Source organism: Oryctolagus cuniculus, chromosome 15 (genome assembly GCF_051225735.1).
Source record: "Oryctolagus cuniculus isolate XC-2025 breed Fujian yellow rabbit chromosome 15, ASM5122573v1, whole genome shotgun sequence".
Classification (NCBI taxonomy): domain Eukaryota; kingdom Metazoa; phylum Chordata; class Mammalia; order Lagomorpha; family Leporidae; genus Oryctolagus; species Oryctolagus cuniculus.
This window is the reverse complement of record NC_142881.1, coordinates 10,995,998-11,023,483: the sequence shown is the minus strand read 5'-3', so window position 1 is coordinate 11,023,483 and position 27,486 is coordinate 10,995,998. Positions and strand designations below refer to the sequence as shown.

The 27,486-nt window shown below is 50.9% G+C and overlaps 1 long non-coding RNA gene across 1 annotated transcript; it reads left to right on the top strand.

The window, feature by feature from the left end:
* The first annotated feature begins 61 nt into the window (after positions 1-61).
* LOC127484255 (uncharacterized) lies at positions 62-27,486 on the top strand. The gene is made up of 2 exons (XR_007911148.3): positions 62-176; positions 25,811-27,486. It is a non-coding gene; the product is annotated as an uncharacterized LOC127484255 (long non-coding RNA).

The window sequence follows — 27,486 nt, the reverse complement described above, 5'->3', positions numbered from 1 at the left end:
GGCCGCGGTCGCCAACCGCCGCCTCGCGCTACCGGCTGGAGAGAGGCTGGCCTGGCGGGGATGTGGAGCGCCTGGGCCGGACCTCGGGCTTGCACCGGGGCGCGTCTCCTCGCCCAGGTGGCCTGCGGGCACATTGCTTGAGGTTTCGCGATCCACGGTCTCAGCGGATCCAGGGGGTAAGACGAGCGGTCCTCCGTTACAGTGACTTGTCCGCCGCCCCGGTCCTGAATTCGTGGAGCGAGATGGGCACAGGTGCAGGGTGCTCACCGACAGCCCTCGTGTGGACAGCGAAAGAGGCGCGGGCTCTGCAGCCTGTGGAGCCTGCACGCACACGCACATACCCGCACACTCAGGCACACGCTCGGTCCCCGGTGCGCTGCTCGCCCCTCTAAGCACCCACAGGAGGAGGTTGCCGGCTCCTACCAGCTCTTGCCGCTTAGCGAAGGGTGGAGGCGAGGGAAGACCTCCCAGTCTACTGCCCGATGGACCGTGCCTTAAGCGTTGGTTCTGCAAACATGCACAGGGGACCTCCTGCACCGAATCCTAACCTCGCAGGCAGGGTCAGCCATTCAGCAAAGGGTTCTGCGGACGGGATGTCAGCCTGGGAGACTTGGCGGGGCCCGTGACAAAGGAGCTGAGCCCCTTCAGAGTCAGTGGAGACAGCAAAAAGGGCCCAGAGGCCAAAACGCGTGACTCGGCGGCAGAGGGGTTGACAGCCGTGCAGAGTAGGGTGCCGCACAGGTGGGCCGGGCCTGCTGGAACCGTGTTGTCAAGGGTCTGTAGCATGCCGAGGGGTCGTGCGCCTTGTCTTCTAGACCTTGCTGTAGAACTGGATTAATCATAATCCGGTGTATTGATCGGTGCCTGGCTCACTGTAGTAGGCGCCCAGTGCCACTGCAAACTTCAGAGGCTTAGAACAGCACGACTTGGGGCAGGAATTTGGCCTGGCCGGTGTCTCCTGGCGGGGCTCCCACAACCCCTGTGTTGATGCCTCAGTTCAAATCCTGACTCCAGTGCTCATTCCAGCTTCCTGCTACTGCGGACCCTGGAAGGTAGCAGGTGACTAAAGTGGCTGGATCCCTGCTACCCGCGTTGTAGACCTGGATCGAGTTCCAGGCCTTTGGGGAAGTGAGCAAGCAAGTGGACCCTGGTCTGTCTGTACCTGTCTGCGTCTCTCTGCCTCTCAAAAACAAAATTAAACATTCACTTATTGGTTTATCGTCCTGGTGGTCAGCTTTGCTGCGCTGAGATCGGGTGTTGCGGGGTGGTTCTCGCCTCTCCAGCCTCTGCAGCTGCCTGCGTGTTTGCTCAGGGCCCCTTCTTCTTCAAAGACAGCACAGCGCATCCTTCTCTGACCTCTGCCCCCTGCTCTGACTCTGAGCTTGCTGCCTCCCCTTTTCTCTTACAATGACCCTTTGTGGTCATTTTGGGCCAGGACAACCTGCCCACATCGGGACCCTAATCACATCTGCAAAGTCCCTTTTCCCCAGCAGACATTGGAGTCTGGAGGCTTCGCCCACAGTCACCCTTGGCAGGCCATTGTCCAGTGCACTCCCCTCACGCCTGTTAGCTTAGTCACCTTTAATAATGTGATAGCTGCACACCCACCACCCTAAAGAAGTTGCAGTGTCAGCAGTTCACCCTGTGCCTCCTGCAGCTGCCGCTTCATCCCCTGCCTCCCCTCACCTGGGGCGGCCACCTGCCTGCTTCCTGTCTTCCCTCTCGGGGGGGGCTTCACAGATGTTCCTGGGGGTGCATCTTAGGGGAACCTATGTGGATTTCAAAATTGTCTGGCACCCAGATAAATTTATGTTTCATTTCCATTTTCCTCGAACTTTTTGAAGTATCCTTGTGTTTCTTAACTTAAAAATTTATTGTGGCGAGCCGGCGCCGCGGCTCACTAGGCTAATCCTCCGCCTTGCGGCGCCGGCACACCGGGTTCTAGTCCTGGTCAGGGAGCCGGATTCTGTCCCGGTTGCCCCTCTTCCAGGCCAGCTCTCTGCTGTGGCCCAGGAGTGCAGTGGAGGATGGCCCAGGTGCTTGGGCCCTGCACCCGCATGGGAGACCAGGAGAAGTACCTGGCTCCTGGCTTCCGATCAGCGCGGCGCGCCGGCCGTGGCGGCCATTGGAGGGTGAACCAATGGCGAAGGAAGACCTTTCTCTCTGTCTCTCTCTCTCACTGTCCACTCTGCCTGTCAAAAAAAAAAAAAAATTATTGTGGGGTCAGCGCTGTGGCACAACAGGTGAGAGCCCTGGCCTGTAGCACCTGCATCGCATATGGGCGCTGCTTTGAGGCCCGGCTACTCCACTTCAATCCAGCTCTCTGCTATAGCCTGGGAAAGCAGTAGAAGATGGCCGCATGTCCTTGGGTCCCTGCACCTGCATGGGAGACCTGGAGGAGGCTCCTGCCTGCTGGCTTTGGATTGGCTCAGCTCCAGCCATTCTGGTCATTTGGGCAGTGAACCAGCAGATGGAAGACCTCTCTCTCTCTCTCTCTCTCTCGACCTCTCGACCTCTCGACCTCTCGACCCCCCTCTCTCTGGCTGTACCTCTGTAACTCTTTTGAATAAATAAAAATAAATCTTTAAAAAAATTATTGTTATTGTATTGAAAAGGTAGAGAAGCAGAGATCTGTCTTGCTGGTTCATCCCCCAGATGCCCACAACAGCCAGGGCTGGAGCAGGCTGTGGGCTGCTTGAGCCATTACCTGATGCCTCCAGGGTCAGAAGCAGAGCAGCTGGGACCCAAACCAGGCCCTCTGCTGTGGGATGCTGGTGTTGTACTTAACAGCTGCAACAAAATGCTGCCCCACCCTTGTGTTTCTTGTCTTCTATGAACTTTTTTTTTTTTTTTTTTGACAGGCAGAGTGGACAGTGAGAGAGAGACAGAGAGAAAGGTCTTCCTTTGCCATTGGTTCACCCTCCAATGGCCGCCGTAGCCGGCTCACCGCGCTGATCCGATGGCAGGAGCCAGGTACTTCTCCTGGTCTCCCATGGGGTGCAGGCTTGGGCCATCCTCCACTGCCCTCCCAGGCAACAGCAGAGAGCTGGCCTGGAAGAGGGGCAACCGGGACAGAATCCGGTGCCCCGACCAGGACTAGAACCCGGTGTGCCGGCGCCGCAAGGCGGAGGATTAGCCTAGTGAGCCGCGGCGCCGGCCACTTCTATGAACTTTTAAGCTACAAATATGTAGTCCTAAAGAGTATGTGTGTAGATACATGTATATTTGGGTTGCTTTTTTAACGTAAGTAGTATGCCCACTACAACTACAAGAGTGACTGAAAGCCAAGACACAGTAGCAAGTGCTGGTAAGGGGCAAAGCCTCAGGAGCGCTCCTGCATGCTGCTGGGTGTGTAAAATGGTGCAGCCGTTTTGGAAGAGAGTTTGGTTGTTGCAGAGCCTCATATACTGTGTTTGTGGAAAGAAGACATTTGTGGAAAATGAAATTAAAAGGTTGGTTTATTTTGGTACAAAAAATGTTTGACATCCAGGTGTAGTCTTTTCCCTGAACTTTTGAAGGTCCCTTGTGAGGCTGGTGAGGACTCACTTCCCTTCCAAAGCCGGCTTACAGTGCTGCATAACTGCCCCAAACCGGACGTAACCAACATGTCCTGGAGAAAGTGTACATGGTAGATCTGTGCAGAGGAATATCATTCAGCAACAAACAGAAATGGGCTATCAAGCTACAGAAAGACGTGAACCTCAAGTAAACACGTGTAAGTGAGAGGCCAGTCTCAACTCTGACAAAACTTTGACAGTAAAAAGACTGAGACTTGGGGAGGCTGGAGGGGTGGAGGGCTAGAGCACAGGGCATGTTGAGGGCAGTGAAACGCTTCTGCAGGATACTGTAACAGTAGATTTATGACATTAGGCATTTGTCAAAACCCACAGAACTGAGTAACATCCAGCGGCTCCTAATATACACCTAGGCTTCAGGTAACGTGTCGATTCTGGTTCATGTTCTAAGGTAAAATGGCAGTAACAAGAGACATTGTGTTCCTGGGAGATGAAAGAGTTTATGGTGTAGAGGGGGAAAGGGGGGATCCCTTTCCAGCCCATCATAAAGTGTCCCAGCCAGCACCCCCACAACACACACACAAGGCAGGTTAGAGAAAAACATACCATAAGTATTTATGTGCATAAGCACCAGAGATGTACAGAGTACCAGTTCAAAGGAGGAGCCAGATAGTTGAAGCTAAAATGGCGTGGAGACCTGGGACTCCCCGCAGGAATGTGGTGATGCCAGTTTTGGGGGGTGGAGAATGCACTGTGGGCAAAGCCCATCCTTACACAGATAGCCTCCCAGGTGGGCCTCAGAAGGCCACCTGCGGTGACCTCTGCCTGGGCCAGGTGTTAGAGTCCCAGTCTCTTCTGACTGGAGAGCAATCTTTCCTAGGCAGACAGGGAAGTCCAAGAAGGAAAGCCTCTGTCTATGCGGTTCATCTGGCTAATGTAGACAGATGTCCACTTCTTTTTACAAGAGATCCATTCCTGTGTCTGCAGTCCCTCTGAGTAGCTAATTCAACATATTTTGGTGTGGGATATTTTACTTGTCCACAGTGGAAACTGCACCTTCTGGAAAATTTTCTCATAAACCTAAAATTGCTCTTTAAAAAAAATAGGGGTGGGTGTTTGGTATAGTGGTTAAGACACCCCTCAGGATGCCCATATCATTTATCGGAGTGTATGGTTAGAGTCCCAGCTACTCCGCTCCAGTTTGGCTTCCTGCTAATGTGCACCCTAGGAGGCCACAGGTGATGGCTTAAATAGCTAGGTCCCTGCCATCCATGTGGGAGACACAGATTGAGCTCCAGGCTCCTGGATTTAGCCTGGCCCAACCTTGGCTGTTCTGGGCATTTAGGGAGTGAACCAGCAGATGAAAGATCATTCTCTATCTCTCTGCCTTTCAAATAAAATGATAGAAGTATCACAAAGACTGGGGCCGGCACTGTGGCACAGTGGGTTAACGCCCTGGCCTGAAGCGCTGGCAACCCATATGGGTGCCGGTTCGAGACCCGGCTGCTCCACTTCCATTCCAGCTCTCTACTATGGCCTGGGAAAGCAGCAGAAGATGGCCCAAGTGCTTAGGCCCCTGCACCCACGTGGGAGACCCAGAAAGAAGCTCTTGGCTCCTGGCTTCGGATCGGCACAGCTCCAGCCTTGCGGCCATTTGGGGGGTGAACCAGCAGATGGAAGATCTCTTTCTCTCTCCCTCTCCCTCTCCCTCTCCCTCTCCCTCTCCCTCTCCCTCTCCCTCTCCCTCTCCCTCTCCCTCTCCCTCTCCCTCCCCCTCCCCCTCCCCCTCCCCCTCCCCCTCTCCCTCTCCCTCTCCCTCTCCCTCTCCTCTCTCTCTCTGTAACTCTGACTTTCAAATATCACAAAGACAAAAGTTATTCCTTGGTAATCTGTGGGGCTTTTTTCCCCCTCGGACTGTAACAGAAGTAACATTCAACCATACTTTGAGGATTTTGGCTGATTCATTTTCACTGTTACATGAGAATATACAGTCTGTTGGTTTCTCATGATGACCATTTGCATTGCTTCCAGCTTTTCACTGCTCTGAATAGCAGTACTATGAGCATTCTTACACATTCCTCCTGCTGGAGGTGTGTCCGAACTTGGTTTTGTTTTGTTTGGGTCTATCTGGGTCTATATCTAGATGTGAAGTTGTCAGGCTGTGAGGTATATGAACATTCAGTTTTAGTGTGTAATTCCAGACTTCTTTTTTCCCCGAAACAGATGTGCAGATTTGCACTCTAATCAGCCTTGGATGGGCTTCCTAAGAGAGAACCCACATCCTCCGCAGCACATGTGTTTGTCCGACTTTTTCTTTAAAGCATTTTTTTTTAAATCTGAGAACTGTTTTACTTATTGGAAAGACAGAGACCTTAACATCTACTAGTGGTTCTCTCTCCAAATGCCCACAATAGCCAGGCCTGGGCCAGACCAAAGCCAGGAGCTAAGAACACCATCTGGGTCTCCCACATGGGTGTCAGGGACCCAGCGTATAAGCCATCACCTGCTGCCTCCTAGGGTGCACGTTAGCAGGAAGCTGGAATTGGAAGCAGAGCTGAGACTTGAACCCAGGCACTCCAGTATAGGATATGGGCATCCCAAACAGTATCCCAACCACTGCACCAAACACCTGCCCCGTTAGACTTTTTACATTTTTATGAAAGCGTTAACTTAATATGATCTTAATTGATATTTACCTAATGAATGAGACTGAACATTTCTTTATGTTTAATCAGCCATATATGTTCCTTCTGAAAAATGCTGGCTGATCTCTTTTGGCTATTTTTGTATTAGGTTATGTTTGTAAATTCTTCTCTTGTTGATTTGTAGGAATTGATGCTAATGGTCATGGACTTCACATATCTCTACCCAGTTTGTAACTGGTTCTCTGAGTATCTTTGAACAGAAGTTGTTAGCATGGTTAGCTGGCTGGGAGCTCCTGGGTGGCTTCAAGATGGGGACCGGTCACAGGAGACAGGCACGGTTAGAGGTGCAGGTTTGCAGCCACCAGACCAGACCCCCAAACTCCAGGTAGAGGAGGTGGCTGAAGGTTAAGTTGATCACCAGTGGTTGATGACTGAATCAGTTTTGCTTACCTAACAAAGCCCCCATAAAAGCCCAAAGGACAGAGGACAGTTTGGGAGAGCTTCCAGAGGGCGGAGCCTGTGGGGTTCCTGGAGGGCAGCACGCCCCAAGAGGCCATGGACGCCCTACACCCTTTCCCCCTTCTCACCCTATTCACGTCCTCACCTGTGTCTTGAACTTGGGCCGTCTTGCACTGCTTTGCCAGGCCAGAGCAGAGAGCTGAATCAGAAGAGCAGCCAGGACTCAAACCGGCACCCATATGGGAGGCAGCACTGCAGGCAGCAGTTCTACCCGCTACGCCACAGTGCTGGCCCCTTGTAACATTCTTTATTTAAAAAAACAGTATAGAGGCCAGCATTGTGGTGGAGCAGGTTAAGCCGCCTCCATGACACCACCATCCCGTATGGATCCAGCTGCTCCACTCCTGATGCACCTCCCTGCTAATGTGCCTGGGAAAGCAGCAGAGGATGGCACAACTGCTCGGGCCCCAGCACCCATGTGGGAGAGCCAGAAGAAGCTACTGGCCCCTGGCTTCAGCCTGGCCCAGCCCTGGCTATTATGGACATTTGGAAAGTGAACCAGCAGATAGAAGATATCTCTCCCTCCCTCTCTCTGTAACTCTGCCTTTCAAATAAATAAGTCTTTTTAAAAAATAAAGGAAAGAAAGATTAATTTAAAATAAATAAATAAAAGTGAAAAAAAAAAAACAGTAAATGTGTTTCCCTGAGGTATGTGAGCCACTATAGCAAATGAATGGAGTCCACGTTAGTGGCTGTGGGAACCCTGATTATTATGGTTTGGGTATGGTTTAAGTGTATCTCCCCAAGTTCCTTGTGTTGGAAGACTAGTCTGTTGTGTTAGGTTAAGAGGTGGTGGGGGGTGACCTTTGTGGCAGCTGGGTAAGCCTTCCCATTTCTGAGTGCCAGATGGAGTCCTGTCTGCTCTTCTTCCAATCCAGCTTCCTGCTAATGCACCTGGGAAAGCAGCAGAAGATGGCCCAAGTGCCTGGGCCCCTGCCACCCATGTGGGAGACCAGGATGGAGTACTGGGCTGTACTTTCAGCCTGTCCCAGACCTAGCTGTAGTGGCCATTTGGGGAGTGAGCCAGTGGATGGAAGAACTCTGTCTCTCCCTGTCTCATTCTCAGTTGCTCTCCCTTTCTAACTAATCATTAAAAAAAAAAAACCAGAGAGATGGTCTGATCTTTACACGGCGGGACCCACTGGGAGGGTGTCAGGTCACAGGGACATGCCTTGGAAGGGATGAACAGATCTCAAGGGACCCCAGCGGTGCTGCAGCTTCCAGTCCTACTGTGTGATCTCCCTCATGCACATGCTGTCACCGTGACACCATCCGCCACGTGACAGCCACGAGGGCCTCTCACCAGGGCTGGCACCATGCTGCTTGGACTTTCAGCTTCTTTTTACAAATTGCCCAGCCTGTCACAGCACCAGGGACCAGAGTTGGTTCCAGAATTAAGGGCGATTCCAGGGAAGACTCAGAAGAAGCCTAGGGAAGTAGTCTCAGATGGAAGTGAGAATCCCACTGGAGATTAGAGTGAAGGCAGTCCTTGTTACACTGTTGCAAAGAAACTGACCACATTGTGTCCACGTCCTACAGTTCATGGAAGGCCTAAATTAAGCACGATGGGCTAATTTATCTGGTGGGAGAACAGCAAAGCGCTTGGGCTGTCGCAGGCATGTCATTGGACACTGAGTCAGATTACAGTGAGACTCAGCCCCAAAAGTAAACAGAATAGAAAGATTTAGGAAATTTGCAGCCAGGCCAGGGCAGAGTGAAGAAAAAGGGTGAGGTGCGGCTGGGCAACCACTTGCTGGAGAGATTAGTGCAGATAAAAAGAGAGCCATGAGTTAATGGGCAAGACAGTGAGAAAGAGGCCCTGATGGAGGTCACGCATACGTCAGAGGCCGTCCAGGACAACGTCAGTTCCAGGGACTGAGCCCAGGGAGCTCTCTGGACACCCAGAGCCACCTTCAGATTCGACTCTGCTTTCAGCTGGCGGAGGGCTCCCACAGTGCTGGCGCTGATTCTGCTGGTGCACAGAATGCAAGAGCATTGGGGTCATGATGGCTTCCACTGCGATTTCAAAGGGAAAGCCTGGAAGGCCAGGCAGAAGGTTGCCCCAGGGTCAGAATAGCTGCAGACAGCCTGTGATGAAGGGATGCCTGGGGGCGCGGTGGGGGTGGAGCCGCAGCAGGCACCCCAGAAAGGCGCAGGTAGCATGCCAAACCAAGCTAAGAGTAGCTGTGTGATCTGTGACCTGCAAAGCCGTAGGGGCAAGGCTGCCCAAGTCCTTGAGGGTCCACCCTCCACTGCAAGATGCACAAGATGCTGAACTCGGAGCTTGAAGATACTGGTTCAGACTGGTTCAGACTCCCATGTTGCATATCAGAGTGCCTGGGTTCTACACCTGGCTCCACTTTTGACTCCAGGTTCCTACTGATGCAGACCTTGGGAGGCGGTGGTGATGGCTCAGGTATTTGGGTCCCTGCCACCCACACGGGAGACCTGGGTCGAGACCCCAGTTCCCAGCTTCCAGACATTTGGAGAATGAATTGGCAGATGTGCATGTATGCTCGCTCGCTCTCTCGCTCTCTCTCCTTAATAGAGTGAAAATAAATCAGTAATTCAGTTCAGAGTTTAGAGTGGATGACTTTAGGGAAGAAATTCCAGGAGAGAAATTCCTGGTTCCTGGTATTCTAACAAACACTATAGGTCAGTTTCTTTCTTTTCTTTTTTTTTTTTTTTTTTTTTTGACAGGCAGAGTGGACAGTGAGAGGGAGAGACAGAGAGAAAGGTCTTCCTTTGCCGTTGGTTCACCCTCCAAACCGCGCTGATCCGATGGCAGGAGCCAGGTACTTATCCTGGTCTCCCAGGTCAGTTTCATTCTCTAAGTTGTATATAAAGATCTGATAAACATTAAAATTAACCTAAAAGAAAGGCATCAAAAAGAAAAAAGCTGGACTGCACCAGAGCTGAGCCCAGGCCTGGAAGTGTCCACTCATCCGAAAGCCAGGCAGCTGGAACACAAAGGGCAGGTTTTGCTCCAGCAGTGACGACGCTGGTTGGGATGCCCACATCCCACAGGGCAGTGCTGGACTCAGTCCTGACTCTGGCTCCTGGTTCCAGCTTCCAGCTAACGTGCACTCCGGGAGGCAGCAATGATGGCTCACGTAACAGGGTCCCTGCCACCTACGTGGGAAACCTGAATGGAGTTCCCAGCTCTCAGCTGCTGCATGTCCCAACCCTGACTGTTGCAGGCATTTGAGGGGTGGGCTGATAGATGAGAGTTCTCTCCCTCTCAAATAAATAAAGGAGAATTAACACATTCTGCAAATCTAAAATCATTCTGAGATAAAAGTTTAAGAAGCAAAAGGCTGGCTTCATGGCATAGTGGGTTAAAGCATCCCATATGTACACTGGTTCAAGTCCTGGCTGCTCCACTTCCAATCCATCTCCCTGCTGATGCACCTGGGAAAGCAGCGGGAGATGACCCAAGTGCTTGGGCCCCTACCATCCATATGGGAGACCCAGATGGAGTTCTAGGCTCCTGGTTTCGGCCTGGCCAGCCCTGGCTGTTAGAGCCATTTGGGAAGTGAACCAGCAGATGGAAGAACTCTCTATATTTCTCCATCTGTCTCTGTAACTCTGCCTTTCACATAAATAAATAAATCTTCCAAAAAAAGGAAAAGAAAAAGAAAAAAGAAGCAGCCATAAATGAGGCAGATCTAAAGTTGAGACTGACTTGTGTGAATGTGCAGGCGTTGGAGATGCCGAGCACGGTGACCCCACCCCTCCTGTTGGCAGAGGCTGCGGTATCGGAGCCGCTTAGAAAATCACACATTTCTGTCCTTCAGCCCCTCTCAGGGTCTCCTAGGACATAGCCGTCAGCACTTAACAACACTCTCTGGCCACCTTAATCTCACCCTTTCTCTCTCCCTGAAAATCCTTTGGGTTCCCCTCCTGCACCCCCCCCCACACACACACACACAGGCACTGGCTATTAAGGACCAGTGAAAGACAGAATGATCTTGCCAGTTGGCAGCATTACAGATGCAACAGGTTCTGATCCCAGCTGGGCCTGTTCAGCAGCCCAGTGTTTGTTTTGTTGTTTTTTCCTTTCTGCTCCCTCCATATTCAGTCATTTTTATTATTTCAGCACAAGCTCAGTGTAAAAATTCAATGGGATGCCCTGGGCTGGTGCAGGTAATGGCACAAACGTCCTCGTCATATACAAATTAGTCCCTGGCCTTGACCTTTCCATTTGCTGAGCTCCACACTTGAACTTGGAATAGTCCTCCTGGGCTCTTTATCTCCCTTGAAATTCTGTCAGATGCTCCCTGTGTTGACTCAGAACATCGGCTGTCTGGGCCGCCGCTGTGGTGCAGCAGGTTAACACCCTGGCCTGAAGCGCCAGCATCCTATATGGGCGTCGGTTAGGGTTAGGGTTAGGTCTCTTTTTAAATATTTATTTATTTATTTGAAAGAGTTACAGAGAGAGATCTTCTATCTGCTGGTTCACTCCCCAAATGACCAAAATAGCCGGGGCTGGGCCAGGCCAAAGCCAGGAGCCAGTAGCTTTTTCTGAGTCTCTCACATGGGTGCAGGTGCCCAAGTACTTGGGCCATCTTCTGCTGCTTTCCCAGGTACATTAGCAAGGAGCTGGATCTGAAGTGGAGCAGCTGGGCCTGGAACCAGCGGCCATATGGGAACCTGGCATCAAAGGTGGCAGTTTAACCTGCTATGCCACAATGCCGGTCCCTCTGTGAACTTTTATGACAGGCCTCTCCCCTGATATTCCCACTGAGACAATAAATGTCTTTATAGGTGTGGGTTATACGGCAATAAGAAAATACCTCAATAATCTCCAAATTCTATCCCACTGCACAGTACGTGGTAGAGTTGGGGCTCAGTAAGATGGTGCTTAAGGAAGATTACAAAAGTTGGCTTTTCGGTAGTAATAAAAGCAACAATCCTTTCTTTATGGGACATTTTACCTGGGCTAAGAACTGTGCAAACAATACCAGTCTCACAACAACCTTGTGGGGTTTTCCGCTTTTGTCTCAGCTCCCGCCACTCCATACTGTGTGAAAATAAAAGAAAAATCATGCCGAGAGAAACGCTGAAAGAGCTTTTCACGATGGAGTCAGGAGGCCAGTGGGGGGCAGGACTTGTGCACTGTTCAAGCTGCCGCCCAGGACCTTGCACCCCTTTCACCCTGCCCCTTTGCAGGTTTCTAGGACAGTTAAGGGCATTGTGTCCAGAGACTCAAGATGCATGCTAAGAGGTTCCTGGGATGGGTGCTTAGCCCTGAGGTTACGACACCACCTTGGGCACGGGCATCGCAAAGCAGAGCACCTGGGTTTGAGTCCAGCTCTGCTCCCAAATCCAGCTTCCGCTAATGTGCACCCTAGGAGGCAGCAGCGGCTGGGTTCCCGCCACCTATGTGGAAGACGTGGATTGAGTTCCCAGTTCCTGGCTTCAGCCTGGTCCAGCCCTGGCTTGCAGGCTTGTGGAGTGTGAACCCACGAATGGGAGATCTCTGTCTCTCAGTGTCTGTCTGTCTGTCTGTCTCTTTCTCTGTCTGGCTTGGCTGAGCAACCTCCTTTGGCCAATGGGACATCAGTAAACAAGCAGCAGAGAGAGGCTTCATAAGGCACTAGGACTTGTGCTGCCACTTTGTGTAGAAGCCCTGTTGAACTTCCTTGGGGAGAAAACAGAAATAGAGTGGCCAGGCCACCCCTAGCAGCCAGCCGAGGTTGCAGCTGCAGAGAGCAGTAAGAAAGAGCCCAGATGAGCCTGCCCCGACTAAGACTTGGGGTGATTTGCTGCACAGCAGTTACATTGCTACACGGATGGCTGAAGCACTTGTGATCAGCCCAACCTCCTCCCTACACCGCAGGGATGGTAGCCACCACCTGCAGTGGTTACCTGTCACCCCCATGGACCCATCATGATTTTTCAGTCCTCAGACATGTGTTTAACAATTGCCCCCCCATGTTCTCTCTGCTAAGTCAACTGGTGTGATTTCTGTTTTCTTTGCCGACCCCTGATTGACACCACATTGTAAACATTCACTTCAAGGACAACAGAACAGAGGTTCAGAGAGATAAGAAGTATGAGGGCCCCAGCTGGCTCCAAGCACTTGCCAGGCTTTGGATGGACATGACTGACCTACAGGTTATGCAGATGGTTGTAGATGAGCCTGATGACAACCGTTCAAGGTTGACCTCACCATAGGCAGGGCTGTGTTCAACACCCAGCTCCTGAGCCAGCAGAGGGAGCTCTGTCCCTAAGGAGCCGGCCACCCTCTGGCTGACCCAGCGGGACTGAGGGCAACGCTGGGTTTGTGGTGGGAAGGGTGGGGTATGTGCCTCATCCTGGGAGACAGGAGGCCCCTTGAGAGGAAGGGAAAGGAAGCAAAGTACCATGTACTAAGCCCCCGGAGCTGTGCCAACTCGAATTCTGGAATACTGAAGTGGAGCTGTCCTGTTGGAGTAGGTTGTCCTCCAGAAGGGTCTGATGAGGGTCCCCTCCCGTCCTCCACCCACCCCTCACCCAAATCCACCCCAAGATTAAGAGGAGCTTCTCTGGAGCGGCCGCACTGCCAGTGCACGGTTATTGAGAACGGGGACCTGGGGTCTGGGTGCGGCTCTCCTTGTGAACTCAGCACACACAGCACTGCTCCCTTCCTGGGGACACCAACCACCTGGCCTCTCCGCCCCTCCTGAGAACCGCACCCACCCGGCAGCTGGCCCTCGGCGCTCTCTTGCTCTTGTCTCTGGGTACGTTGCTGGGTCTGCGTGAAATGGACATTTCCGCCCCTCTCACAGGGGCCAAATCAGAAACGCATGCCTGAGCCTAGGGAGATAAACACTAGGTCTTGGAATCTGTCCACAGGCCTCACAGCCAACAACTTCGGCAAACAAGGCGCCACTGGTGCGGTCCAGGTTACCCATCTCCCCGCAGTGGGATTTGGAGGGAGCAGTTAGTGACTCGTTGGCCTTTGGTTTACCTGCTCTGTCTTTCTTTTCTCCTGCATCTGCTCGGAAACCAGGTCTAAGTGGAAGTGGGGCCAAAGATAGGAGCGGTGCATTTCTGATTCCCCTAGGCAAAATGCCACTGGTCTCCCTTGTTTCAGCGCTTTCTCCACACCGCTGTCGGGTGCTCTGAAGAGACTGCTCAGTCTCCCTCGCCCCTCCCCCCCAGCACTTTGAATGCAGTCCTGCAGGATACGTCACCTAGTGGCTGAGTTTCTCCCCCCTCCCTTCCTCACTGAGCCCCAGTCCCGTGGGCTCTCAGTTCAGCAGCTGCACCAAGCTCTTGCCCTCCCCAGGCCTGTGACTTTGTTCTTCATTTTGCCTGCAGTCGCCTTCCTCAGCTCCTCCCAGGGCCCCTCCCTACCGTCCTATGGCAGATGGGTGCCCCGGTGACCTCGGTTTCGTCACTCTGTTTAGTCCCTTCCTGGGGCTGACAGGAAGCCCCGTTGAGGTTGCTTGCTTGCTTGGTTCTCTCAGTGCCTCCGACCAGAAGCCTAGCCCCACCAGCGCAGGGACCTCCTCTCATTCTCTCATCCCTTGTTACCTCTAGCTCCCATTCAGCAGGCTCAATGATTATAAGTGGAAGGCAAACCACTGCAAACTGATGGAGGCCCCGGACCCCTCGGTGCGGCACGTCTCTGAACTCCCAAGGGAATTCAGTGGGCTCACCAGAACCACGCCTCTGAGCCCATCCAGCTGGGCTCCCAACCGGCTAGTCTGCTGTCAGAGTTTCTGCTGGCCACAGGAGCCAGAACGGAATTGAAATGCAAAGCTAGCAACCTTTTCCTCCATAAAGTTGACTCCCTGCTGCTTCTGGTATTAACTGGTTTCAGGCACTTCCACTTCAGTGAAGACTTGGCACGTTTCAAAACACCCCTGAATAGCAGGACTGATTGCATTTGAGATGCCAGGAAGCCAAATGGAAACGATAATAATAAACCACAGGTCCTCTTACATTATAGTCAAAAGCTTCAGCAAACAACTATTACTTCTCCCTTAACATTCCATTCTGTTCCAAATCAATCTAGAAGAAGTATAGTAAGTCACACTGTTTTTAACATTAGGAACGTCTAATTCCGGTCCATAGCGCTTTTTTTTTTTAAGATTTATTTTATTTATTTGAAAGGCAGAGGCAGAGAGAGAGAGAGAGAGAGGTCTTCCATCAGCTGATTTGTGCCCCAAATGGCCGCAGTGTCCAGAGCTGGGCCAATCCAAAGCCAGGAACCTGGAGCTTCTTTTGGGTCTTCCCATGCGGGTGCAGGGACCCAAGGACTTGGGCCATCTTCTACTGCTTTCCCAGGCCATAGCAGAGAGCTGGATCGGAAGTGAAGCAGCAAGGACTTGAACTGGCACCCATGTGGGATCCTGGCACTGCAGGCAGTATCTTTACCCGCCACGCCACAGCACCGGCCCCTCCCTCTTGATTGAACTTAGAGTTTGTCTCCTGACAAGCCCTGTTTGTATATAATGTGGATCAAGTTCATAAGATTTGTGAATGTTTAAAATGTGTTTGAATTATCCAAATCGTTGTTTGCATGCATTTTCAAATACATTCAATGGAATACCGCCCAGTCATTTAAAAAGAATGTGGGGAATAAATATGAATTAATGTGGGGAGGTGCCCAGATCGGACTTAGGTGAAAACAGCAAGTTGCAGAGCGATCAGTGTCGCATCTCCCTGTGTGCATACGTGTGTAAATGTGTTGTGCTGGAGCAGAGAATATTTCTGGAAAGAGACCCGAAGTCATCTCTGGAAGCTGGATGGCTATCGCGGTGCTCACTGACCTGTGCCAGGCTTGTCCCCGCCAGGGAGTGACCTAGCGCTTTTCCTCCGGCTCCCTGTCACCTCCACAACAACCCTGAGAGCAAGGGGAACTAGGCCAGAAGCAGAATAACCCAACCCAGTGTCCCACGTGGTCCAGGTGAATGAATTTGCATTACATCTATCATAAAAACACACACATCATAAGAGGGTACTTCAAAAAGTTCATGCAGGGGTGGGTGGGCATTGTGGCATAGCAGGTTAAACTGCCACCTACAACACTAGCATCCCATGTCGAACCACTGGCTCAAGTCCTGGCTGCTCCACTTTCTTTCTTTCTTTCTTTTTTATGATTTATTTACTTATTTGAAATGCAGAGTTACAGAGAGGCAGAGAGAGAGAGAGAGACAGACGTCTTCCATTCCTGTTTCACTCTCCAAATGGCTAACAGCTGGAGCTGGGCCAATCCAAAGCCAGGGGGCTGGAGCTTCTCCCAAGTCTCCCATGTGGGTGCAGGGACCCAAAGACTTGGGCCATCTTCCACTGCTTTCTCAGGCCATAGCAGAGAGCTGGATCAGAAGTGGAGCAGCCGGGTCTCAAACTAGTGCCCATATGGGATGGCAGCACTGCAGGCAGTGGCTCCACCCACTATGCCACAGTGCTGCTCCACTTTCTTATGTGAGAGACCCAGATGGAGTTCCAGGCTTGAGGCTTTAGCCTGAGCCAACCCCAGCCATTGCAGCTGTCTGGGATGTGAATGAATGGATGGATCTCTTTCTCTGTGTCTCCCTCTCTCTCTGTGACTCTTTCAAGTAAATAAAGTAGATCTTAAAAAACAAAGCCCCAAAACTTCATGAAAAATGTAATAAAAAGCTATTGATTTTGATGCAAAAAATTTGAAATACATACATTGATTTTTCATAATACTCATTTTTCATGAACTTTTTGAAGGACTCTCATAAGAACGGATTTCACATTTTTCATGAAAATAAATATCTTTAAAAAATTTTTTAAAGATGTTTATTTAAGAGGTAGAGAGACAGAGAGCTCCATCCACCGGTTCACTCCCCGAATGCTCTCACAGTCCAGGCTGGGCTAGGCTGAAGCGAGAAGGCAGGAACTCCATCCAGAGCGCCTACATGCGTAGTGGAGACTCAGCTGGGCCATCCCTGCTGTCTACTAGCATCTGCAGTAAAAGGAAGCTGGGGAAAGGAGCAGGAGCCAAATATTGAGCCCAGGCACTCTGATATGGGCACAGATGTCTTAACCAGTTTCTTAAGTGCTAGGCTAAACTCACACCCTTAAATTTATCTTTTAATCTCATTTTCATAAGCTTTTAAAGAGAGATTTATCTATTCACTTATTGTATGTGAAGGCAGAATGATACACACACAGAGAGGGAAATCTTCCATTTGCTGATTCACTCCCCAAAAAACTGCAACAGCAAAGTCTGGGCCAGGTCGAAGCCAGGAGCCAGGAACTCCATTCAAGTCTCCCATATGGTTGGCCGGGACCCAAATCCTTGGGCCATCCTCCACAGCTTTCCTGAGCACATTAGCAGGGAGCTGGTTTGAAAACAGAAGAGCTGGGAGGCCGGTGCTGTGGCTCACTAGGCTAATCCTCCGCCTGCGGCGCCGGCACCCGGGGTTTTAGTCCTGGTCGAGGTGCCGGATTCTGTCCCGGTTGCCCCTTTTCCAGTCCAGCTCTCTGCTTTGGCCCGGGAGTGCGGTGGAGGATGGCCCAAGTGCCTGGGCCCTGCACCCGCATGGGAAACCAGGAGAAGCACCTGGCTCCTGGCTTCGGACTAGCGCGATGCGCCAGCCGCGGTGGCCACTGGAGGGTGAACCAACACAAAAAGGAAGACCTTTCTCTCTGTCTCTCTCTCACTATCCATTCTGTCAAACACACACACACACACACAGAGCTGGGACTCAAACCAGTGCTCCGATTTGGGCTGCCAGCATTGCAAGCAGCAGCTTAACCTGCTATGCCATAACATTTAAAAATATTCTTCTCTCCTGGAATTTCTTTTAAAAATGATGTATTTATTTATTTATTTATTTGAAAGGCAGAGTTACAAAGAGACCATTAATTCTCTTATTATGTGTCCCTTAAAGCATACTTTTTTCAAAACAAGGTGGGAGAGAGCCTGCCAATCCTAAGCCAGGGCTGTTGGGAGACCTGTGCTGGGCAGGAGGTAGTGGGTGGCTGTCATTAGTTTAAGAACTTGGGAAGAGGAAGTCTGAGTACTCAGTCTTTGGGGCCATCACAAGGCTGGCCAAATGGCCACAAGGGCCCAGTGCTGACAGAGGTGCACACCAGGAGGAGAGGATCAGAGGGCTGGATCTCCTCTCCTCCAGAGGTCACGTGTGAGCGGTGCATGGAGTCGATCAACAACAAGCACAGTGGCTTGCACATTCACTGAGACCTGGCTTCTTGTCCAGTGTTATTCACAAAACCTTATGTTCTCGCAAATGATTTGATTCAATAACTTAAAACATGATTTATTTATTTGAAGGCAGACTGACAGAGTGAGAGGGAGAGACAGGGATCTTCCATCTGCTGGTTTACTCCCCACATGGCTGCAATGGCCGGGGCTGTGCCAGGCTGAAACCAGGAGCCTGGAACTCTATGTGGGTCTCCCACATGGGTTGCAGGGGCCCAAGCACCTGGGCCATCTCCTGCTGCTTTCCCAGACACATTAGCAAGGAGCTGGACCGGAAGTGGAGCAGCAGGGACCCGAATTGATGCTCCTATGGGATGCCATGATTTCAGGTGGCAGCTCAACCCTCTGTGCTACGACACTGGCTTTTTGAAGTAGATAGAGCTATTACCCACTCCAGTTGCAGTCGATGACGCTAAGCTTCAAAGAGTGACTTTCCAAAGTAGCAGGGTTCCTACATGCTTTGCAGACACTTTTACAACTATGAACAGATTTTTAAATCCTCATCTGGTGGCAAGGCAGCCAGCCCAGCTGGGGGTGGCCACTCTGGTGCCAGTGTGGTGGGAACCAAGGCTCCCCTGGCAGGGGCTCCAGGCAGCAGGGCAGCCAGGCCCTCCTATCCCTAGGAAACACTTCTTCATGCAGTGCCCAACCCCCGAAGACAGCAAACTCAACAGATTCCCTAAGTGAGTGAGTGAGCAGCCACCTGCTTGCCCTGGCCAGTCTCTCTGGAATTCTGCCTTCAGTTAGGAATGTAGTGAGCAAAGAGGAAGAGGAGTTGAGTTCTTCAAAGCCCGGTGGCCGTGGCTTGGAGGTATTTCTAGGCTTTCTGTAGCGCCTCCCACGGTAGCTAGTGAGACAGCAAGGGAGGGCAGAGAGCTGCCAGTAAAAGGCGCCACCTTGGGATGCTGGTGCCAGAGGGAGAAGGAACACCCTCTGGCCGCTGAGCTCAGCCCTGTGAGTCATCCCCCAGCCCCTGCCTTGCAGTAGGCTCTGTTTGTGGTGCTCTGTAATTAGTTAATGAACTATCCGAATGATATTTCTGTAGTCATTCACCCAGCCCCATCCTTGGGGTGATAATTGTATTTGAGGTTATTTAAAAACATTATCGTATCCAAATAGAGTTTACATCAGCAGACAGCATGAGTCGTAACCCTACTATCCTTGGCGTCTCTAAATCATGCTATAAGCTGCCTGGCAAGGGGGACAAAAATGGCAGCGTCAGTAGCAAGTCCATCTCTCCACCCCAGTGATGCCACTGTACCAGAGACCATTAACCATCTGAGAGGGGAAGGAGTGAAAGCAGATTGTGGGGGTCGGCGCTGTGGCATAGCGGGTAAAGTCGCCACCTGCAGAGCCGGCATCCCATACGGGCGCTGGTTCAAGTCCCAGCTATGCCACTTCTGATCCAGCTCTCTGCTACAGCCTGGAAAAGCAGTAGAAGATGGCCCAAGTCCTTGGGCCCCTGCACCCATGTGGGAGACCCAGAAAAAGCTCCTGGCTCCTGGCTTTGGATTGGCCCAGCTCCAACCATTGCAGCCACTTGGAGAGTGAACCAGCAAATGGAAGACCTCTCTCTCAAATCTGTGTCTCTGTAACAATGTCTTTCACATAAATAAATAAATAAATAAATAAATCTTAAAAAAAAAAAAAAAGGCAGACTGTGGCTAGAATCCAGCTGACCTTGGTTTAGAATAGACTGCGTTCAAGGGGTCATCCACAAACTTGACCATCATGGCCAGAAGTGGACTGACTGCCTTATCTTCCCTTTATAACAGCACAACTCTGACGCATCTCGGTCTGCCTTCCTTTGCCACCTTTTTTGGAAACTGTAGATGGATACAGTTAAAAGCCCGAATGTGGCTCAACGAATGTCTCCAGGTCCCCGTTTCTTTTTAAAGATGTATTTACTAAGATTCACTTATTTATTTGAAAAGCAGCATTATAGAGAGGGATTGAGAGGCAGAGTGAGAGGGAGACCTTCCATCAGCTGGTTCACTCCCCAGATGGCTGCAACAGACAGGACTAAGGCCAGGTGGAAGCCAGGAGCCAGGAGCTGCTTCTGGATCTCCCACATGGGTGAGGGGCCCAAGAACTTGGGCCATCTTTCTATGCTTTCCCAGGTGCATTAGCAAGGAGCTGGATTGGAAGTAGAGCAGCTAGGATTTGAACAGGTATCCATAAGGGATGCTGGCACTGCAGGCAGCGGCTTTACCCGCTATGCCACAGCGCTGGCCTCTAGCCAGACTTTCATTCATTTAAAGAAACTGAGTCACAGACACACTTAGTAACTTCTCCATGGTCACTTCCTAGCCAGTAATGGAGCCAGGGTCCCAATCCAGGAAGTTGATTCTAGGACCCACACCTAAAACTTTTGTGAGGATTCAGTGAGATTCACCAAAGAATTATTTACTGTGTGTGCCCAGTATAATAAAATGTTCCAAGTACAGTTCTGTGTGTTGGAATTAAGGACAAATCCCTGCCTTCACGGATATCATATTCCAGCAGGGAAGATCATCCACTTAAGGGGCTGGCATCATAGCCAGTAAAGCTGCTGATTACGATGCCGGCATCCCATATGGGCACTGGTTCATGTCCTGGCTGTTCCATTTCTCATCCAGCTCTCTGCTAATGGCCTATGAAGGCAATGGATCATGGCTCAAGTCCCCGGGCCCCTGCCACCCACAAGGGAGACCTGGAAAAAGCTCCTATTGCCTGGCTTTGGCCTGACCCAGCCTAAGCCGTGTGGCTAGAGCTTAGTCCCAGGTGTTACAGTTCTAGAAGTTCCTACCTAGTGGGCAAGTGTTGTGGCACAGCAGGTTAAGCCACCACTTGTGATGACAGCATCCTGGCCACTCTGCTTCCACTCCAGCTTCCTGCTGTTGTGCCTGGAAAAGCAGCAGCAGATGACTCAAGTGCTTGGGCCTCTGCCCCCTGATGTGGCAGCCCAGGATGCGGTTCCTGGCTCCTGGCCTCTGCCTGGACCAGACCTGGCTGTTGAGGCCATTTGGGGGGTAAACTAGTCCATGGAAAATTGATCTCTCTATCTGCATCTCTTCCTCTCTCTGTGTGTTATTTGGCTTTTCAAATAAATAAACATTTTTTTAAAAATCACCCAAGACATATTGGCTTAAAGCAGAAAAGTTACTTTTTAAAAAATATATTTGGGGACCAGCACTGTGGCATAGAGGGTAAAGCCACCACCTGCAGTGTCACCAGTGGACACTGGTTCCAGACCCAACTGCTCCACTTCTGATCCAATCTCTGCTATGGCCTGGGAAAGCGGTAGAAGGTGGCCTAAGTCCTTTGGCCCCTGCACCCATGTGAGAGATCCAGAAGAAGCTCCTGGCTTTGGATAGGCGCATCTCTGGCTGTTGCAGCCATCTGGGGAGTGAAGCAATGGATGGTAGACTTCTCTTTCTCTCTTGCTCTGCCTCTGCCCTCTGTAACTCTGCATTTCAAATAAATAAATAAATCTTAGTTAAAAATTATATTTAAGTTATACAAACTTCATGCATTTCATATATACAAATTTAGGAACATAGTGATACCCTCCCTCCCATCTGCACTCCCATCCTCCTCCCTCAGCTATTCCCACTCTTAATTTTTACAAAGCTCTATTTTCAGTTTCCTTATACTAATAAGATTAACCCTACAATAAGTAAAGAGTTCAAGAAATAGTATGGGGCTGGCGCTATGGTGTAGTAGGCTAATCCTCTGCCTTTGGCGCCAGCATCCCATATGGGTGCCGTACTAGTCCCAGCTGCTCCTTTTCCAATTCAACTCTCTGCTATGGCCTGGGGAAGCAGTAGAAGATGGCCCAAGTGCTTGGACTCCTGTACCTGCATGGGAGACCCAAAAGAAGCTCCTGGTTTCTGGTTTTGGATCGGGGAAGCTCCTGCCATTGTGGCCATTTGGGGAGTGAACTAGCAGATGGAAGACCTTTCTGTCTCTCTCTCTCTCTCTCTCTGACATAACTCTACCTCTAAAATAAATTTTTAAAATCTTAGAAAAATAGTATGAGGAAAAACCCACTGTTCCTCAATAGTAGAGGCAAGGGCTGTAAACAATCATTGAATCTCAAAACATCAATTTCACTCCTATATACTACATTGTAGATACTCTATTAGTTACCCCAGATCAGGGAAAACAGACAGTATTTGTCTTTTTGGGACTAGCTTATTTCCCTAAGCATAATGATTTCCAGTTGCATCCATTTTGTTGCGAAGGACAGGATTTCATTTTTTTTTTACTGCTGAGTAGTATTCCATAATGTATATACTCCATAATTTCTTTATCCAGTCATCAACTGATGGACATCTGGGTTGATGCCATATCTTAGCTGTTATGAATTAAGCTACAATGAAAATGGGGGTTATTTCATATGCTGATTTCATTTCCCTTGGGCAAATTCCCAAAAAATGCTTCTTAACAGTGTTTCAGTTATTTTTTTAATTTTTTAATTTTTTAATTTTTTTTGACAGGCAGAGTGGACAGTGAGAGAGAGAGACAGAGAGAAAGGTCTTCCTTTGCCGTTGGTTCACCCTCCAATGGCCGCCACGGCCGGCGCACCGCGCTGATCCGATGGCAGGAGCCAGGAGCCAGGTGCTTTTCCTGGTTTCCCATGGGGTGCAGGGCCCAAGCACCTGGGCCATCCTCCACTGCACTCCCTGGCCACAGCAGAGAGCTGGCCTGGAAGAGGGGCAACCGGGACAGAATCCGGCGCCCCAACCAGGACTAGAACCCGGTGTGCCGGCGCCGCTAGGCGAAGGATTAGCCTAGTGAGCCGCGGCGCCGGCCAGTGTTTCAGTTATTGATATACAAGTTTTAATGCTCTTACTAGATTGTAAATTCCCCGAAGGCAAGATTAATTTCTGTTAGGAACTATTGGTGTTGAACAAATGAAACTATGTGTGTGTGTGTGTGTGTGTGTGTATGAGTAAAAGGACTGAAGTGTGCTTCACCCATGCATTAATGCAAACATTCTCAATGTACAGCTAATCTGTAGCTGTAAGCTTATATAACAATGTCCATTGTTAACAGGGTCAAGTGAGATATGTATGAACACCCTTTAAAGCAATAACATAGCCAAAATATATGATGTGTCATTGAGATATATCATTGTTTAAGATTTATTTATCTATTTGAAAGGCAGAGTTAGAGAGAGAGAGAGGGGGAGAGACACAGAGAGAGGTCTTCCATCCACTGGTTCACTCCCCAAATGGCTGCAATGGCTGGAGCTGGGCCAATCGGAAGCCAGGAGCCTCTTCCAGGTCTCCCACATGGGTGCAGGGTTCCAAGCACTCAGGCCATCTTCTACTGATTTCTCAGGCACATTAGCAGGGGGCTGGATTGGAAGTAGATCATCTGAGACTGAAACTGGTACCCATATGGTATGCCGGCACCACAGGCTATGGCTTTACCTGCTTCACCACAGCACCGACCCTGAGATATATCCTTTAAAAAACATTTATTTATTTATTTATTTGAGAGCAAAGTGAGCGAGAGAAAGAAAGATCTTCCATCCACTGGTTCACTCCCCAAATGGCTGCAACAGTTAGGTCCAGGCCAGGCCAAAGCCAGGAGTCAGGAACTCAACCCAGATCTCCACGTGGGTGGCAGGAGTTCACGCACTTGAGCCATCTTGTGATGCTTTCCTAGGTGCATTAGCAGGAAGCTGGATCAGAAGTGGAGCAGTCGGGACTTGAACAGGCATGCTAGTATGAGATGCCAGTGTTGCAACTGGTAGCTTAAACTGCTGTGCCACAACATGGGCCTATACACAGAGAAAGAGAGAGAGAGATTTCTTCCTCTTCTATGCTTCCAGCAGAACAGATGCTAATTCCAAGGCACAAACTGCCCACAGGGTGTAGCTGGGAACCCACCAACCCCAGGGGAGACATCAGTGAATGAACAGTGAGCACAGCCGTGGGCTGCTTAACCGCAGGGCCGTGTTCTGAGAAATGTGTCGTCAGGCGATTCAGTCATTGTGTGAGCACCCCCAAGAGTAGGCACACAAATCGGGACGGCTGTCACATCCTCAGGCAATGCAATCTCACGGACCGCTGCTGTTTGTGGTTCACCATGAACAGAAACCTCATCACGTGGCCCGTGGTTGTATTTGCACATCAGCTCACACAAGGAGTATTTGTTGTACAGAAACAGACACCTTGCGGCGCCGGCACACCGGGTTCTAGTCCCGGTTGGGGCGCCGGATTCTGTCCCGGTTGCCCCTCTTCCAGGCCAGCTCTCTGCTATGGCCAGGGAGTGCAGTGGAGGATGGCCCAGGTGCTTGGGCCCTGCACCCCATGGGAGACCAGGAAAAGCACCTGGATCCTGGCTCCTGCCATCGGATCAGCGCGGTGCGCCGGCTGCAGCGGCGGCCATTGGAGGGTGATCCAACGGCAAAAGGAAGACCTTTCTCTCTGTCTCTCTCTCTCACTGTCCACTCTGCCTGTCAAAAAAAAAAAGAAACAGACAGAAATAAGTATCTGTTGCTGCACCACAGTGTCCCCCAACACTTGCTGGCATTGAACAACAGCAAATGTTCGTCATCTCACCAGTTTCTGCGGGTCACGACTTGGGAGAGGCTCAGCTGAGTCATTTTGACTTCAGAGCCGCACGCAGTCGGGATGTCAGCCAGGTGTCAGCCAGCAGCATGCTGGTGGGGGCAGGAGGACCCACCCCCAGGCGGTTCACTCATGTGCATCCTGAGTTTCACTGGTCAGCGGGAGGCCTTCGCATTTCCCCACTCGGATGTCTCCACGAGGTTCCTTGAGTGTCCTCACAGTGTGGTGACCGGCTCTCCCCAGAGGCCAGCAAGGCAGAACCTGCAGTGCCTGCAATGATGTTTTATGGAAGTCGCACCTTCACTTCTGCAGTGTCCCGTTGGTCATAGGAGTCAGCCTTATTCAGTGTGGACAGAGTATACAAGGGCGAGACTAGAAGGAGATGAGGACAGCACCCTCCTTGAGGCTGGCTACCAGGGAGGGCACTTGGGTCTCAGAAACCGAGAGCAGTGGATTCAGCCCAGCTGGGCCTCCCGGAGACAAGACCTGCAGGGCCTCCTGAGAGCCAGGGCCACGCTGGGCTCTTTAAGGGTCGGGCAGCCCTAAGTTTTCACTCCTCTCCCTTCTGTGTGACCCTGCCACACCCTTCCTGTCTTCTGCCAGTTTTTCCCATGTGTCTGAGCTCACATTCCTAAAAGCAGAGCCTGATATCCTGGCTCATCTCCGGTCAACTCAGGTCATCACAGGTCACAGCCGCATCACAGCCCCCTACGTGGGGGCTTCTAGGCTCTGCATCCAGACATACAAGAGCCAAGGTTCGCATAGTCCCAAACATAGGACCAGGGCTGTGGTCAGGACCATCTTGCTGAGATAGTGGGTGGGACCAAGCTCAGAAAGTGTAGCCTGCACAGCGCAGCCACTGCCCACCAGGCTTTGTGCTGGACGGAAAGGCTACAAGTAGGGAGAAGGAAGACAACAATTAGGGATTGATCCCTGTGTTTAGAGAGGAAGACCCCCACAACCAAGTAACCTGTGCCTAATAAGGCTGTGTAGCACCCGGAGGACAGCCGTGGCACCGTGGGGCACTTTGCTGGGGTGGGTCCCTCCTGCTGGGGCAGGTGAGGAACATTATACAGGAAAACTCCCGGGGCCGGCGTCATGGTGCAGCCGGTGACGCCACCGCTTGAGATGCCGGCATCCCACATCAGAGCGCTGGTAAAGTCCCGGCTGCTCTGCTTCCCATCTAGTTCCTTGCTAATGTGTCTTGGAAAGCAACAGAAGGTGGCCAAAATGCCTGGGTCCCTGCCACCCACGTTGGAAGCCTGAATGGAGCCCCAGGCTCCTGGCCTCAGCCTAGACCAGCAGCAGCCTTTGCAGTCATTTGTGGAGTGAACCAGTGGATGGAAGATCTCTCTCTTCTCTGTTTCTGTCTTTCAGATAAATACATCTTTAAGAAAATAAATAAATGAAGACTCCTGCCAGCGTCTTGAAGGATGAGATGGAGCTCACCAGGTGAAGAGAGAACAGCGCTTCTGGCGGGAAGGAACCTGCACAGGGCATTTTGTGGGGGAGGGAGAGGCCACAGGCAGGATGAAGGGCAGGATGGCTGTGAGGTCAGCCGTGATGACACTGATGAGACCAGTAGGCCAGTGAAGTGCCGGGGCTCTGCTCCTGAGCTGTGCAGAGACCGGGAGAGATCTGCAACAAGGATGAGGACTGTGAGTGGCTCCAGTGGCCAACTCAGAAGCAACCCAGGAAGAGAGGCCAGGCCCAAGGCCCCTTTGGACCAAGGATGCTTGTGAGCATCCTGTCTCCTTTAGAGTCTTGTCCCCAAGGAGCTGTGTATGATTTTGGGAAAGCTGTGTTCTCAGTTACAGAAAGACATCCAGGCTTAGGAGGAACTAATGACTGTTTCTTTCCTTGAATGGCAATCCCTCTACATATAATTCCATCAGCACCCAAAATAAGCAAAGCTTTACTAAGCACCAAGAAGACCACATCCACATAATGAAAATATTTTATCGGAAGCCTAAGAAAAGTCCCTGTGGACTCCGCGTCTTCCTAGGAACAACTTCCCAACCGATGAGAAACGAATCCCAGGGAAAGAACCTGCTCTGCAGTGCAGGCCACACCAGTACACAGCTTGCAGCAGATTCCCACGGAGGGGAGTGTGGTGAGAGTGCCAGCCTGCAGGCTGTTTTATGTCAGTGCCCCAGGACTAAGTTTGTGTCTTACCAACAGCGCGTATAGAGTGACAGGCACAAGCAAGCTCCCGAGCTGTCACTCGGCTTTGATGAGGCCCGGCTTTGAGTAGGAGGTCAGTTAGGTGGCAGAGGCGCCTCCAAGTTGCAAAGTCTGCGGTTACGGATCCGTCGTCTGCAGCCAGACACCTTCTGTGTGATCTGCAGCAAGTTCTTCAAGCTCTCTGCCACTCAGTTTCTTCATCTGTGAGATGGGGTAACACAGCAGCTCCCCGTTAGAGTTATTGAGGGTTAAGTGAATCCTTGAGGAATACGCTCTAGGAGAGCACTATGTGGTACACAGGAAGTTCTGCGTGTTTATTATTATTGTTACCTTAGAGTAGATTAATTGGTCTGGAGCTTTTCTCCAATGAAGCCACCTGTAAGAAAGTTCATTTTAAGTTGGCTGTCTCAATGATAGTGGATGAAACAATTCATCTGGTTGGGCTCTTGAAAGAAACCATCTATTTGTCTCCAAATTCTGGGGCTTTTTACTCTAAAGTACGCTGTGAGGGACCAGCGTTGTGGCCCAGCAGGTTAAGCCGCAGCCTGGGATGCTGGCATCCCATATGGACACCAGGTTCAAGTTCCATCTGCTCCACTGCCTATCCAGCTTCCTGCTAATGTACCTGGGAAATCATGGAAGATGGCCCAAGTGCTTGGGCCCCTGCACCCATGCAGGAGACCTGGATGAAGCTCCCGACTCCTGGCTTCAGCCTGGCCCAGCCCCAGCTGTTATGGCCATCTGGGAAGTGAACCAGCAGATGAAAGATATCTCTCACTCTGTCTCTCTCTGTAACTCTGCCTTTCAAATAAATAAAATAAATCTAAAACAAAAAAAGAGAGAGAGAGAGAACAAAAGAAAGAAAGAAA